Source organism: Perissodus microlepis, chromosome 19 (genome assembly GCF_051167445.1).
Source record: "Perissodus microlepis isolate ML-2025 ecotype Zambia chromosome 19, ASM5116744v1, whole genome shotgun sequence".
Taxonomy (NCBI): domain Eukaryota; kingdom Metazoa; phylum Chordata; class Actinopteri; order Cichliformes; family Cichlidae; genus Perissodus; species Perissodus microlepis.
The window spans coordinates 357,307-372,164 of record NC_140479.1 but is presented as its reverse complement, the minus strand read 5'-3'; the positions used below and the strand labels follow the sequence as shown (position 1 = coordinate 372,164).

Genomic DNA, 14,858 nt, shown 5'->3' with positions numbered 1-14,858 from the left:
TCAGTTTTTATACATATTCTGTAAGCTGTAAAAATGTTTTTCTCTACATAATGTATAATTATAGACATCTCTGGTAGCCTAAAGATAGTTAAAAACTTTTAAAAAATTTTACCTGTAAAACATGATAAGCAAAAACTCATTCATCCCAAAAACATTTGATTCTACAAAATTTACTATAATCAAGAAAACATTATTGTCTGTATTTATTCATGTGACCCATAATAAATACCTGCATTTATCTGGAATTTATTTATTTACTATTTCATATTTGAAAGCCCTTGGAGGGGAAGATCTTGTTTGTTAAGATACATACGTCACAGTAAAAAAAGTATCAAAAAAGGAGATGACAATTAACATCCATGAAAAAAGGCCTTAGTAGATTTAGTTATTTAAAACATGGGAATAAAAAATAAATTATATCCGTTTAATACTTTTTGCAGCACATTTCAGATCTGAGGTGCATGATAACAGAAAGCAGATCTCCCGGCTCTGCATGAAGTACAGCCATGATTTGGTGAAATGATTAATGACATTGCAATAAGAAAGGGTCTTCTTACAGACAGAGTAGGGAAGACAATTTTTTCAATGAAAAATATTTTTCATACTCTACAATCAGTAAACTGTGTAACAAACATGATCTGTAATTGTTTCAAAACTCACCAGATGACTTCATGATTGGCTCGAGGACAGGACACAAAACACAGGGTTGTGGTAACTGTAATATGTCCTCAGGACACCTGAATGGAGACATTTCTGTGGCTGAGAAATAAAAATGAGGTCAAGCAGGGTGTTCTTGTCTGTAGTGGCAGAAGTGATCAGCTGTGAATACCCTCTAGACTGAAACTGCTCCAGAATCTGTTTTCTTCCACTCTGCAACTGGTTTTCATTAAAATCTCCACACACAATTATTGGGTGACAGTCCATTATTTCAAGTGAATCTAAAAGACTTACCAGGTTTTGCATGAACGGTGTCAAACTGTAGTCAGGGGGTCTGTACACAACCGCAATGAGCGCAGGGAATGGAGCCTGAACCTTCAACACTAAAAACTCAAGATCAGTGACATTATGCAGATACTGTTTTACCTGAACCTGAAAATGATTCCTCAAATATACAACAACTCCACCACCACTTCTGCTGGCCATGTGAGGAAAGTTTGTGTAGGACACATGTCTGTTGCGTTTGAACATGGTGTAGCCGTCCAAATGAAGACTGTCTGCAACAAAGGAGCCTTGGAGGTGAGACTCAGTGAGACACAAAACATCTGCTAAACACATTTCATGATGACTCTTGATGTCACTGATGTGAGACGGCAAACCCTCCGTATTGTGATGGATCAGTGTAAGAGTGTCAAGTCTGCTGGCTGTTTCTCTGACCTGAAGAAGAGGCATCATTTCCTCAACGCTGGCTTGTCTCATGGTTTGGAGCGCTGCAGTTACCTCGGGATTGGCGTAAATCTTTTTCTCATCCAAGTCCTGCAAATAGAGTCCACTGAGAGACGTCACCCTGCTGAGAGCAACATAAGCCATACCTGGTTCAAAAATGTTCTTCATTGAAACTACAGCTGTCTGTGTTGTAAGACCCTGAGTTTTGTGAATTGTGCAGGCGAATGCTAGCTTTACAGGAAACTGTCTGCGTACCGCTCCTTTAAACTTCAGACTCTCCTCTGCTCTCTCAATGTAAACCAGATCATCAGATGCTGCATTAGCACTGCGGGTGTTTCTTACAGACTGCCGGTTGTCCATTCTGAGCCCCAGTTTGATTATGTGTCCATCATTTTCAGATCTCACCACCTTTACCAGTATACCAAAAGCACCGTTGACCAAACCGTTTAGTGTGTCCAAGTTTCTGGTCAGCATGACTCGAGCTCCTTCAGCGACGTTCAGGGTGTCGGGTAAATCATTTCGCCCACCTGTAAATGGTTTGTCTCTTCGTGCCATTCTGCCTGTACCTTTATCCTTCTGGAAATCGTCTGCATTGATGATTATAATGTTTGAATGAAGCTTCTTCAGGGTATCTGTGTTGTGGGATTCCACATTCTTGTTGGTGGCATAGATGTGTAAGACCTCAGTTGGACATTCTTCTGGTGCAGTCACAGCCTGTGACAACAAATCTCTGTCGCACTGAGAAAGCTCATCTGTCTTTTCTTTGACTCTAATCCTGTTCAGCATCTCTGCAAAGGCCACATCATCTTTCTGACGCATGATCTCGGTTAGAGTGATCATCTGAAAATGTTCCTGCCATAGGTCAATCTGTTCTGGATCGTAAACACAGAGAGGTTTAGACTGTCGCACTGGTGGCAGCTGGTAAAAATCTCCAACAACTAAAACTGACATTCCACCAAAAGGTCTCTGAGTGCCTTTGATTTGTTTCAGTCTTGCATCCACATAGGCAAAAAGGGGTTTTGAAACCATTGAAATCTCATCAATAACAATAATTTCAGCATTCATCAGCTCAGATCTGACTTCATCCAGTTGGTTACCAAGTCCTTGAATGGGTGGTTTCAGACTCCTGGGTAGTTTCAGTAGAGAATGTAATGTAGAGCCACTGATAGAAAAAGCTGCTGTACCGGTAAATGAAGTCAGTAAAACAGTTGGATTTGATATGTCAGCTTCTTCTGCATTAGCAGGCAGTCTGCTCAGGATCTTTGATGCTTCAGAGTGAATACACTTAATCAGATGTGACTTTCCAGTTCCTGCACCACCGTTGATATAGAAGAAAAATGGATCTGGGTTCAAACCACAAACTCGCTGAATACACCAGTCTCTTATAGCATAGAACACGCAGGCCTGCTTCTGGTTCAGATTCTGATACATTACACGTACCACGGCTGGATCGACTGCAGGTTGTTCTCTGATGGCTCTGATCTCTGTTACAGCATCAGACTGACGACTGTAGTCGGGGACATTCTCCTGTTCATTCTCATCATCAGAATGTCTGTCAGGAAGATTCTCATCACATTGCAGCCTCACAACTTCAGATTCAGGAGCCAGATTACACCATTCATCGATCACAACATCCCTATTTTGTTCAAACTCTTCCAGTGCACTCTCAATATCCTCAGAGTTCTTCTCATACTTGTCTTTATTTCTTTTCACAATCCGTTTCACAGACTCACTGTGGTCTGAACATGGAAGTCGCACAAAACCCGAGTTGTAGAAGGACTGATAGGTTTGGAAACATTGTGGTTTCAGTTCCTGCTCTGATCTGTGTGGAAGGTAAAGTCTCAACAGTCGACCATAATATTGCTCAGGATCTTTTTCCTGTGAACAGTGGTAATACCTGATTATAGCTGGTTTATCATTCTTTCGCCTTTGTACAAATCCAAGCTGGTTTAGAAGAGGAAGCACATCTTTTCCTTCATTTGGACCACTCACCAACCTGCACAAGGCAGCAAAATCAGCCAGTGACATTTCCTCATATTCTGGTGTCTCAGGTCTGCATTTGTATTTATCACTCAAACTTGTCATCCAAATATTACAACTGTCATGTGTTGTGCTTTCCAGGTAGCTCATGGGCCGACTCATTTTTACCGGGTTATCATCGGTTGGTACAAATACAACACTGCGGGAACATTTTTTCATTTTTAGGCCACAGACTCGAGTCACACACTCCTGTGCGCTGATCTCTCTCTTTTTTGAGTAAGCCTGCATCACAGCTCTCATTTCATCACATTCATTGACCGTGTTCTTTGCAGAGTTATCAATAACTGTCTTCAGGTATTCAGAGAGGCCAGATTCTTTCTTCGTTATATATTTACAGAGGTATTCTACACATGAATAGGCATTCAAAATGAATGAGACATCTAAATTAGAGTTCCAGGCTTCAAGCAGGTGTGGGTTGTAATTGTTGATCCAACAGTCCTTTGGGTCACGTTTCAGAATGAGACCTGTTTTCTTGTTTATGTCTTGGAGGCATTGTTCATACTCATTCATTGTCAAGTTGCATCGTGACAGAATCTGCTCTATGGTGAGGGAAGCAGCTTCAGGTTCCTTCAGCAGGTTCAACAAAGGTCTGAGTTTGGCTTTTGCAGCTTCAGTGTCTGAATCCTCATCCTGTCTCACAATCATTGTTCTTGTGGCTGGTGGTTTGGGAAACCCAAATCTACAACCAGAGTTCACACTCTTAAAGCATGTTTTTGTGTGGTTTTTGCTGTGCTTTTGTAGTTCAGTGACTTTTTTGTGCAGTTCAGGTTGTTTTTCTGGATCAGGGAGTTGAGCTGAGATGTATCTGTCCACAAAGTCACAGACAGTTTGGTCGTCATCCACATCTACTTCTACCTTTTCTTGAATCCACAGCAACATGTGTATATGCGGACTACCTCTGTGCTGGAACTCAACTCTGTAAAAGTAATCAATGATTTCACCAAGGGGCTGTGCAGGAGAAAAAAGCAAATCTCTGAACAAAGCCTCAACACGCTTATCAAACATTCGCATGGTGGTTACTGGATTTGATCTTAGAATTTCACACTTTTCTGACCAGTCCAGGGCTTCAAAATCAACCTCTTCACCTTGCTGTCTCTTTATTGCTTGAATCACTTCAGGCCATCTCATCTCAGCAGCAGAGAAAGTGACAAAGAACTGAGGTGTTCCTATTTGACGAAGCATACTGAATAAATCTTTGGTAGTTTTCTGCCAGTAAGCTGGAGTTCCTCTGAGTGGCTGCATAAATCTGATTGCATCTTTATTTCTTACCAGCTTCTCTACTTCTGTCTTACTTTGTAACATTCCTGATGTGATTTTGCGTCCATCTTTGGTCATAGTTTTACCTTTCCTTAGCTGTATTGTCATGCTGGAATTAGCCAAGTGTATTTCAGTGACAAACTGTGAGAAAAACAGGTAATTTGTGTCTTTAGCAAATCTTGCATCAATGTTGAAAAGCCTTGACTTGAAGTAAGCACTTGGTGTGAGTTTAAGAAGTCTCTTTTCATCCAGTGTGTTCTGACCAGTAGGAAACTGCACAGGAAATGCCATGGCTTCCAAATGAGGAGTTCTGAAGAAGCTAACAGGATTGTTTCTTTCTGCAGGAGCCACACAATATGTGTTATCAGTGAAACAGAGAATCTCTTCTGAAATGTCAACAGGCTGCAGACAACTTTCTAGAGCAAAACCTCCATTGTTCAAATCACTTTCTGGTTCATCTGGATTTTGTTCCTCGGGTTGTTCATCACAGGATTGCATATTAATAGCTTGTTCACTTTCAGACTCACTTTCGCACAAAAGGGCATCTTTTTCATAGTTGTCAATTTCCATTAAATCTGCTTCATCATAATCATCGCTTCCCATGCTGGCTTCATCACTGCTGTCATCATCAGGTAACGTTGGATCACAAAGCAATGCATCATCTCTGATAACAACATCTGTGTACTGTGGGTGAATCTGTTTGAGTTTACACAGGGCTTGAATGAGTTTAGACCAGGTGACAGTCTGGAACAGCTGATGGCCTTTGTAGCACAGTCGTCTTTTCAGCTTGATCCTCATTACCTGTGATTGGCTTCTGAGCCTCGGTAAACAGTCAACTGTTTGTTGGACTTCAGATGGTACACACACCACATTACCACGTATGAGTCTTTGTCTGCCCTTTGGAAGTGGAATAATCTTAGCAAAAGGTATGCATTTGGCAATCAGATGTCTCTCCAGAATGTTGAGATCACACAGTTCAGCTGGAATATCCTGCAGTTCTAAACCATTGACAGCGGCAAGTCTTGGCATGCGTCCACTTTTGAGGGAACTGTGACACGTGTGACAGATATACTCCTTTTTTCTCTCAACAGGAAAGCTGCAGTGATCATTACATGCTTCATCACACACATGAACAAATTTACCAGTTAGACACTGATGAGCTACAGTTTGGTGTTTTGAGTAATTGTTTCTTTTGCAAATTTTCACCTGATTAGGAAAAGAAGCTTTTAGACAAACAGTACAAACATAAGATGGTGCTGACTTAATGTTTGATCTGAAACGAGATATGGCCTCATTCATTAAAGTGTTATCTGGATGACACTGTAAACTTTCAGCTAGTCGATGCATCTGACGATATTTTCTTTTTATTTTCATTGCACATCTGATATTATGCATCTGTCTAAAAGAAAAACTGTTCCAATATTTTACTCTCATTCGTTCTCTCATATTGTCCTTGTGTTGCTGCTGAAATTGTCTCTCTTCTCCATAACGTTTAGTAATGTAACATTTTTTTTTCTGTCTAAATTCTACACTTTCTTTATATAGGTTAGAAACATATGACCTCATGTAAGCTTTATGTTTCTCTCTGAATTCAGCACAAGTTCTGTAATTTCTTCTTATACGTTCCTTCTGCTGTTCTCGGAACACGGGAGATTCTCTGTATGTTCTTGTTATTCGTTCCTTCTGCTGTTCTCGGAACACGGGAGATTCTCTGTATGTTCTTGTTATTCGTTCCTTCTGCTGTTCTCGGAACACGGGAGATTCTCTGTACGTTCTTGTCATTCGTTCCTTCTGCTTTTCTCTGAATGAAGAATCTTCTTTATACATCCTTATGACACGTTCTCTTTTTCTCTCTCTAATTTTAGCACTATCTCTATAGATTTTTCTAAAATGTTCTCTCTGTTTCTCTCTGTATGTAGCATTGAGTTTATACAGATTCTTTTTGTACACACTCTTTTTCTTACTGTGATCAGATTCATGAGACTTTCTACTAGAATCTTTTTTCTTTGCCTTAAAGCTTTCATCAAAAGTGTACATCTGTCTTTCTTTCTTTTTCTCACTTTCCTTTCTCTGTGGTAGTTTTTCTTGGACCAATAGTTGTCTCCTAATCTTTCTCCTTTGCTGTTTATTATGCTTCAACAGTTTATGTGAGAGTTCCTCTGTTGTCATAGTTAAACAGGAGGCAGTGTTTAAATCATTCTGAGGAACAGAATCTTTTGTTACCTGAGTGTCTCTTACAGAAGATGCAGAGGTTTCTATTTCTAAATAATCAGAAGGACGATTGTTCAGCTCAGCAGCTGGCTCATTTGAATAATCCACTCTGTTTGACATCACTTCAGTAGCTAAAGTGTCGGCCACAGTTTTCTGTGTCTGTTCAGTGGATTTTGGGGTTTCAAATTCAGGTTCATTTAAAGCTGGTGCTGGAACAGTTGTAGCCGTTTGTCTGTTTTCATCAGCATTTCTTTGGTCAGCAACGTTTTCACTGTGAAACTCGACGGGCTGTAGCTCATAAGTGCAGGTTGGTGCGATGCTAAACATTCGGTACAAACGTTTGATCCTGTCAATCATGTCGTTAAGACGTGTGAATTTCAACATAACTGCAGTTCCACCACTTACAGCTAGCGACAATGGCATTCCTGTAGACTTACGTGGGTGAGGGTCAAAGTATGCGTATTCACCTGAAGTCAGCCTGCAAACTGCAATGACTGTTCCTCCCATGACTAGCAAAGCGTAGCGAAACTCTGAAGCCAAACGCTGTAGTCCCTGTTCAAGGCTCGGAAGATGATCTGTACCGTCAAATGTGCCGTAACGAGCAAACTGAGACATATCCACTTGATACTCATGTCTGCGGCTGATGATCACAGTGGGAAGCTCATCGCAGGCTAGAAACACGCTGTTCACAAACCTCTTTCTGGCATCTGAATACACGGCATGGCCTTTGTCCAACACACGGTTAAGATCTGCTCTGGTAATGAATTCATCCTCGTGTAAGAATGACAGGAAAATCAAACTGTTAGCCATGCATTGCTGATTCCGGTACTTTCCATACCGAGGAGAAGCCTGACTTCGGGATGCACAGATGCTACTCACTCGTGGACGACTTTCACTGTTTGTAACCTGTACATGAGATGGTCCTGGAGCTTCTTCATCATGCTGCGTTTGCACAGTTTCCTGGGGTTCAGTCTGGATTACCTGCTGTACTTTAGTATTTGGCACAGATGATGAGCAAACACCTCTCTTTACCACATCTGCATAAGACACTGCGGCTGTCTGAACGCTGAGCTGCACTTCTGGACTGGGAATACTTGTAACAGACACCTTTACCTGCTCACCGGTCTGAGAAACATTTACCTGTTCCTTCTGCTTTTGCCATCTAAGCTTCTGGGACTGTGACCTTTGACCTTTCCTTGGCATTTTGTGCAAGTACAAACTGGACCTTATATGTATTTATACACAAATGTATACAAAAATCAACCTGTAAACACTGAAAAACTCCTCAAGTTTCTATTAAATGGATAAATGTAAAACTATACAAATGGTAAAGTGTTCTTATAACTGTTTAATTGATGTAAAAGGCTGACTTAAATACAAACTCAATATAAAAGTTACTGAAAGATCTTTAAAAAGTTTTATTGTAGCTTTTTCAAAAACTGTATATTATTCTTTTTTTTTAACCAGACTGGTTAATGAATAGGTCTACACTTCTGTGAAGTAATATGCACAATAAATCTCAACAATCAATCCACAGGCTATAATAAAACTCTTAGCTTTGAAGTAGACTTTGTGTAAATCTTTAAGATATCTAAACTTTAAAGCAAATATAAGGAGCTGTGGTGGTGTGGTGATCAGATGACAGGCGATGAGGATTCTTCAGCTGGATGTTCTGCAGCAGTCAGGAAACAGGAATTCTGGGTCCTCAGGGCAGCCTCTCAATGACAATTGTAACTCAATACTTACACTGAGTAACAGAAATGGGTTTGTCCTTAAATAATATTAGTATAAACTTACTGTAGTCAAATGTTATAGTCAATGAAACAGACTTGAAAAATGTATTTGAATCTAATTTAATATTTATGTAAATACAGCAGTCTGAATGTATATATTACAAAATAACCAGATTGTCTTATTACAAATAAACCTTTAAGAGGTGTATATTTTATATAATTTATCAAAGCAATTGCACCTGTAAGCCAATCAGCCAATCAATGTTTATTCCAAAGTGTAATGCAAAATTAAAATGACAAATGTAGGGCTGTGTAAGTAGTTTCTACTGTGAGTTCTACTGTACTGAAATTCTACTACTGTAATTTTAACTTTCTACTTGTGATTTCCAGCAAAATGACTGGATGTGAGAGAGTTTAACGACAGGAAAGATGGAGCAGTGAGAGCGGAGATCTCTCAGAATTCTGAATACAGATTGACGAAGTTGTGGTAACTTCAATTCAAAAACTTAGATTCTGGTAAAACTGGATTTCAAGTCACAGGATTGCGTTTCAACTCAGGTTCAAGTTTGTCAAATTAGATAGAGCACATGGCGGAGAATGGATAGAAGATAGAATGGCTTGTCAAAAAAGATGGAGCAGGGAGAGGGAGAGTGATAGGACAGACTGAATTGCTTGTTAATGATAGAGGGAGAGGGTTTTCTGCAGCAGGTCACCTGTAAGACAGAAAGAAAGTGGAATTAGACACACTTCCAATAAACCTGCCTTTACCGTATTTTTCAGACTATAAGGCACATTTAAAAGCCTTTAATTTTCTCAAAAATAGACAGTGCACCTTATGTATGGTTGTGCTTACTGATTTCAAACCAATTCTATGTGGTACACGGCATTCAAAAATCTGTCAAATGTTTTAGTATGACTTTGGTAAGCTACAAAGCAGCACCACTTGATGTATTGTCGGAGCATGGCTACCATAGTCAGCACCCTCGTAGAGTAATTCGTACTGTGCTTCAACATAATATGGTGTGTGTGTATAAGGGCCTGGCACCTGTTGAGAGCCATGCTTATGAAGCAGATTTCAAACTGATCAATCCACATTCATCAATCCACAAATCCTGAAAAGTGAGTGTATTGTTCTGTATTTTATGTCTTACAACTGAACAATTTTGAGAGTTATTGTAAATGAGTTGAATCAAGTTTGACTTATCTGTTTTGTTTGGCTTAATGTGCCTTAGAATTTAGTGCGCCTTACAGTCCGAAAAATACAGAACATATATATCATTACACACTGAAGAGTTGTACAGTACATTATTAGATTCAACTGAATGAAAATGTTTAACATATGGTGGTGGAACATTTCTAAGGACATTTTTGCATTCTATTAACACAATAAAAACAAACAGAGTCTGTAAACCAAGATGTGGTGCTACAGTAACTTACTATAAACATTATATGGTCAAGCTAAACCCACACAATGAAGTCAGAGCAGAGAGTTTCAGACCACCTGCTTTAAACACTTCACATGCACTCAACTCACATGATCCTAAATGCCCAAAGGTCTCAAATTCCTGTTTCTGTGTGTACTTACCTGGTACAACAGTATATCATAATGTCTGGGGAGCCGTTAACATAAAAGTAAAAAATAATTTACTCAGTATGACTTTTGGCAAAATGAAAAATTTGGAGACAGATGACTCCTATACAGCAGTTTCTACATTTTTCAGTCAAATATGGGGCATGTTTAATACACACCCCGCTAAATCTACAATAAACTTAGCATGGCCGATATTAGGGCCTAATTAAAAATGTAGTATGATGATAAGAGAGATCTGTAAGTCTGGAAATGTTTACATAGACTTTTCTAGGATCTGATGATTGCCAAGAGCTGTGCTGACTCACTGCACTAAACTGAATCTCCTATAATGAGAAACATTTCCCAGCACTGCACCTCAGACAAACCTTTACTTACCAGACTGAGACGATCAGATCAGCAGTCTAGAGAAAGGAAACAATTCATCAGATCACTGTTTGATGATTCAGACTGTTGAGCCTCTTCACACACAATCCAACTTACTGTGACATAAATTAACTAGTAAAATTCTCAATTTATTTAAGGCTTTATGAGCTTACTGTAGTCTAAAGAGGAGATAAATGAACTGCAGCGTCTCACATGGCTATAGCAAGTGTAATAAAAGCATTCATTACTACAGAAATGCAAAGAATAGCCACCAATATTTGTTGGCACAAGTGCAGGATATACCAAATATTTCCTACACAGAAGCTTTGTGGCTCCAACATTTTCTACAACAGGTCAGAACTAGTAAAGTGTGAAAACCAAAACTTTTAAAAATGTTAGATACAAAGTAATTATATAAATCAGAAGCAACAGAAAACCTCATCATGTCTGATATGAATATGTAAATCTGAAAATACCTTTAAATATTGACATGTTACAATAGCAGAGGTGCACCATGTTTTGTAATTAAAATTAAATGTCTTAAATTTTTACACTAAAAAGTCCTCTCATTGTACCCGTTGCTAGGAATATTTATGTATTTTGCAGTGTACCTTTTTGGCAACTTTTCTATTTAATTTTAAAACACATTATAGTCACCAAATAAGTGATAAACTAATTAGACACACAATTAGGCTGTAATGTACCTAACAATGTCCACTCACACCTCTGGTTCTCTTAGTTTTTCATTATTGCTTAACTGTACAAAATACTTCTACAGTGTTCTGACTTTAATGTAATACATCAGCAGAATTTGAGAGACAATATGAATCAATCACTGTGCAGCTCTTAAGTGTTTGAGCAACCACTTATACTGACACCCCTAAAACACTTTCATTGTTTTGTCTGCTACTTAAATCCACAAACATAAGGAGAAAATGAACAACTGACATTTAGCTATGTTTGGATTTGATAAGCCATAAGAAATTTAAATCATACATAAATGGGCTATTAAACTTCAGGGACATTTTCAGGGACAGTCAGAGGTCCTGTGTGGGGGCTTTGCTGCTACACGTAATAAATCCTGACTTTGTGTTTTTGCCCATCAGTAAATGGAAACATATCACAAAAAGTCAAACTACTGCATGTAAGTTGCCAAATGTGCTACGCAATGCCAGGTTCATACTGCTTCAGTTACAATCACTGTTTACTTACCAGCAAAGGCAAAACCAAAGATCTCTTTCACTCTGTGTAACAAAAGACAAAGCACAAAAATACAGAATGAGACAACTCAAATCAGCATCAGAGTCAATACTGCATCACTCTGTGTAGTCCAAAAGATTCAGTACACTTCTTTGTTTACCACAGCTGGAATACAAACAACTCACCTCTTTTTTCTACACCTTATTAAAGATTACTGTCTTCATTAAGGTAATATGTGGTTTCATCCATTTGTAATAAGCCACACACGTTTCTCAGTTATGTGATAGCTCTATTAGTTTGGTGCCATTAGATAACACAGTAGATTTAATAAGCAATGATTTGCTACACCTAGCTCTGCACACTTTATCAAATTCTGACATCACAATTTCAAAGCATGAACAATCATAAATGAAAGCTTGGATGATATATTTGTAGGCTTCAATATTTGAGTTGGTCTGCATTCAAATTCTGCTTCCTAAAAATATTATCACCTGCACACAGTATCATTTAATATGCTGTTGTTTTAAATATCTACATATCATATTTATAATATTAATGGTGCACTGCTGCATTTTATTTATTTGAAGGTGGACTTTTTTATATTTCGTTAATTTTTCACAAAGTGAGAAGCTAAACAGAGCTGCAGGTGTAGGTTTTATTTAAAAAAAAAAACAACCTGCACAAACAAGTGCTTGTTAAACAGTTCTTAAAATTTAACTAAAAAACTAAAATTAACTAATTAAAAAAAACTTCTTGTTAAGAGATGTTATTATTCTTATATTATGTGTTTTATCCTCATCTCTCTCTCCCTTCTGTTAATTAACCCACAGCACAAAAACACAGGGGTACAGGCACGTGACTCTTTCTCCCGGCTTTCAGTCAGAAGCTGTGTCCCAAAATGTTGGCTGCATCCTCCGGAGGCCGCATTTGAAGGCCGATTACGTCACAGCCAGTCGACGAAGGCTGTCCCAAATGCGGCCGACAAATGCGTCCTTCATTTCCCCGAATAAACTTTTAACATATTTTTAGGCCAGAAAGTAGCGGTGTAAATTACAAATATCTGCTTGGTTTATCAAGACATCGCATATTTGCAAAAGTGTGCCGACGTTTTCAGAGACGTCTGTCACCCACCGGCTCGATAGCAAGCGGGGAGGGGGGTTCAGACCCCCGCTCTTTCGCTACTCAGGTTAAACATGATATACAAGTCAGTCGGATAACTTAAAAATGTAATTGTTTGCCTTTTTCTGTGTTTTATTTGTTCTGGAGTAAATTGGTTTGGCTGAGATCAAAGTTATTAGATTATTAGATTAAATAAAGCTTTATTAATCCATCCGGTGGGTTCCTCCGGGATTTTCACACAGCTCAAGAAACGTTAAACGGTCGAGAATTTACGCCAGTGTCCTGTTATATTTTAAATAGCAAGGAGCAGACGGCCGACTTTATTAAACTCCAGCGAGACAGCGGTGATGCAAATCTTAAGGCTAGACCGTCCAATTTCACAGCCTCGCGCTTCCAGCCTTCTCGGTCTTTGAAGGACCCGGCCCACGTAGACCGCGAAGGCCGGGTCCTCCGAAGGATGCAGCCGACGTTTTGGGACACAGCTAATGGCGGTAAAATAGCTCCTTTGAAGTTGCGGACCCTGCTGCTTCAGCAGCTAATCAGTGGTTCTAAAATGACGGCTCATTACCTCACAACCGAAGGAATGAGGCCGTTTTAACTGACTGATTTGTGAAGAGAACTAACTTCAGCTTCCCTAACAGACTCAGAAACACTAACACACCGAATGAACCAAATACAACACAATAACTGTAATAAACAATAAAATGAACCATATTAATTTCACACTGGGCCTATAGCAGCTAGGCTAGGCGTTAGCGCTTAAGGTTGTTAGGGCTAGCATACCAAACACTCCTTTTAAATAGTAAAATTACAACGTTTCACTAAAAAAGCAGTCATTGTGTTACTTTAACATGACTTATACTTCGACTGGCTTCATAAGTCACTAACAACAACTGGGTAAATCCCTCATACAGCTTATAGACATTTCATTTAGGAGAAGAGAGACAGAGAAGCAGCGCTTACCGGCAGGGATCGAGCTGAGAGTGGGCGGAGATTCAGGAGTCAGGCGGAGACGTAAAAAAAGAGGCATTCACGAGTAGTGGGAAACTCCGCAATTACACAAAATTGGCATGGAAAACATGAAAAATATATGTAAATTTAAATATTATTATACTAGATTTTTTTGCAACAAAAAGCAACTAGCAGAAATTTAATTCTATAAGTTTAATAAATGTTTCAAACAGGATTCTTTGAATTTGAAATAATGGTTAAAAGACATAAATAAACACAAGGTCATTATGTTAAAATGTACTTTATTATGATAGATTTATTTAACTGACTGCAGTAATAAGAACAGTCTTCTTCTGAACACCAACACCAAGGACCTGGTGTTGGTGATCGCCTAAGCATCCTCACAGTAGGAGCTGCAGAGGCTCATCTCAATCCACTGCAGGACACAAGAGGTTCAGGAGGTCCCTTAACCCCACTGCCATAAGACTTTTTAACAGCGACTCCTGACATGTTCATTGCACATTTGTTTCTTTTATTCTAATACATATTGGTTGTAATCATGAATTCTGAATTGCTTTAAAGCTGAAGCTGTCTGCAAAAACTAGCTGAAAAAGCTGAAAAGTTGCAGAAATTGTAAAAACTTTGCAGAAGCAAAAGAAGTTTGCTAAAATGTAATAACTTAGCAGAACTGCAATATCTTAGAGGAAACATAATACTTGGCAGAAATACAATAGCATAGCAGAACTTAGCAGAAATATTGTAACTTACCAGAAACATGATAACTTCTCAAAAATACAAGAATTTAGGAGAAATAGTATAAGATAACAGAAAGAATATATTTAGCCAAAAATACTTGAACATTACAGAAACACTATGATTTAGAAAAATAGTACAACATAGCAGAAATACTGTGTTTTACCAAAGACACTGTGATGAATTATGAATATTGTAATTTTAAATTAAGACTATGTTTTAGCACAAATACTATAATTTGACAGAAATACTATAAT

General features: G+C 38.7%; 1 long non-coding RNA gene across 1 annotated transcript; it reads right to left on the bottom strand.

Annotated features, from left to right (window-relative positions):
* Positions 1-8,893: 8,893 nt before the first annotated feature.
* On the bottom strand, positions 8,894-11,818 carry LOC146365125 (uncharacterized). Its single transcript, XR_014798673.1, has 3 exons — positions 11,791-11,818; positions 10,591-10,616; positions 8,894-9,337 (listed from the first exon to the last, which is right to left on the bottom strand). It is a non-coding gene; the product is annotated as an uncharacterized LOC146365125 (long non-coding RNA).
* Between the last annotated feature and the right edge of the window lie 3,040 nt (positions 11,819-14,858).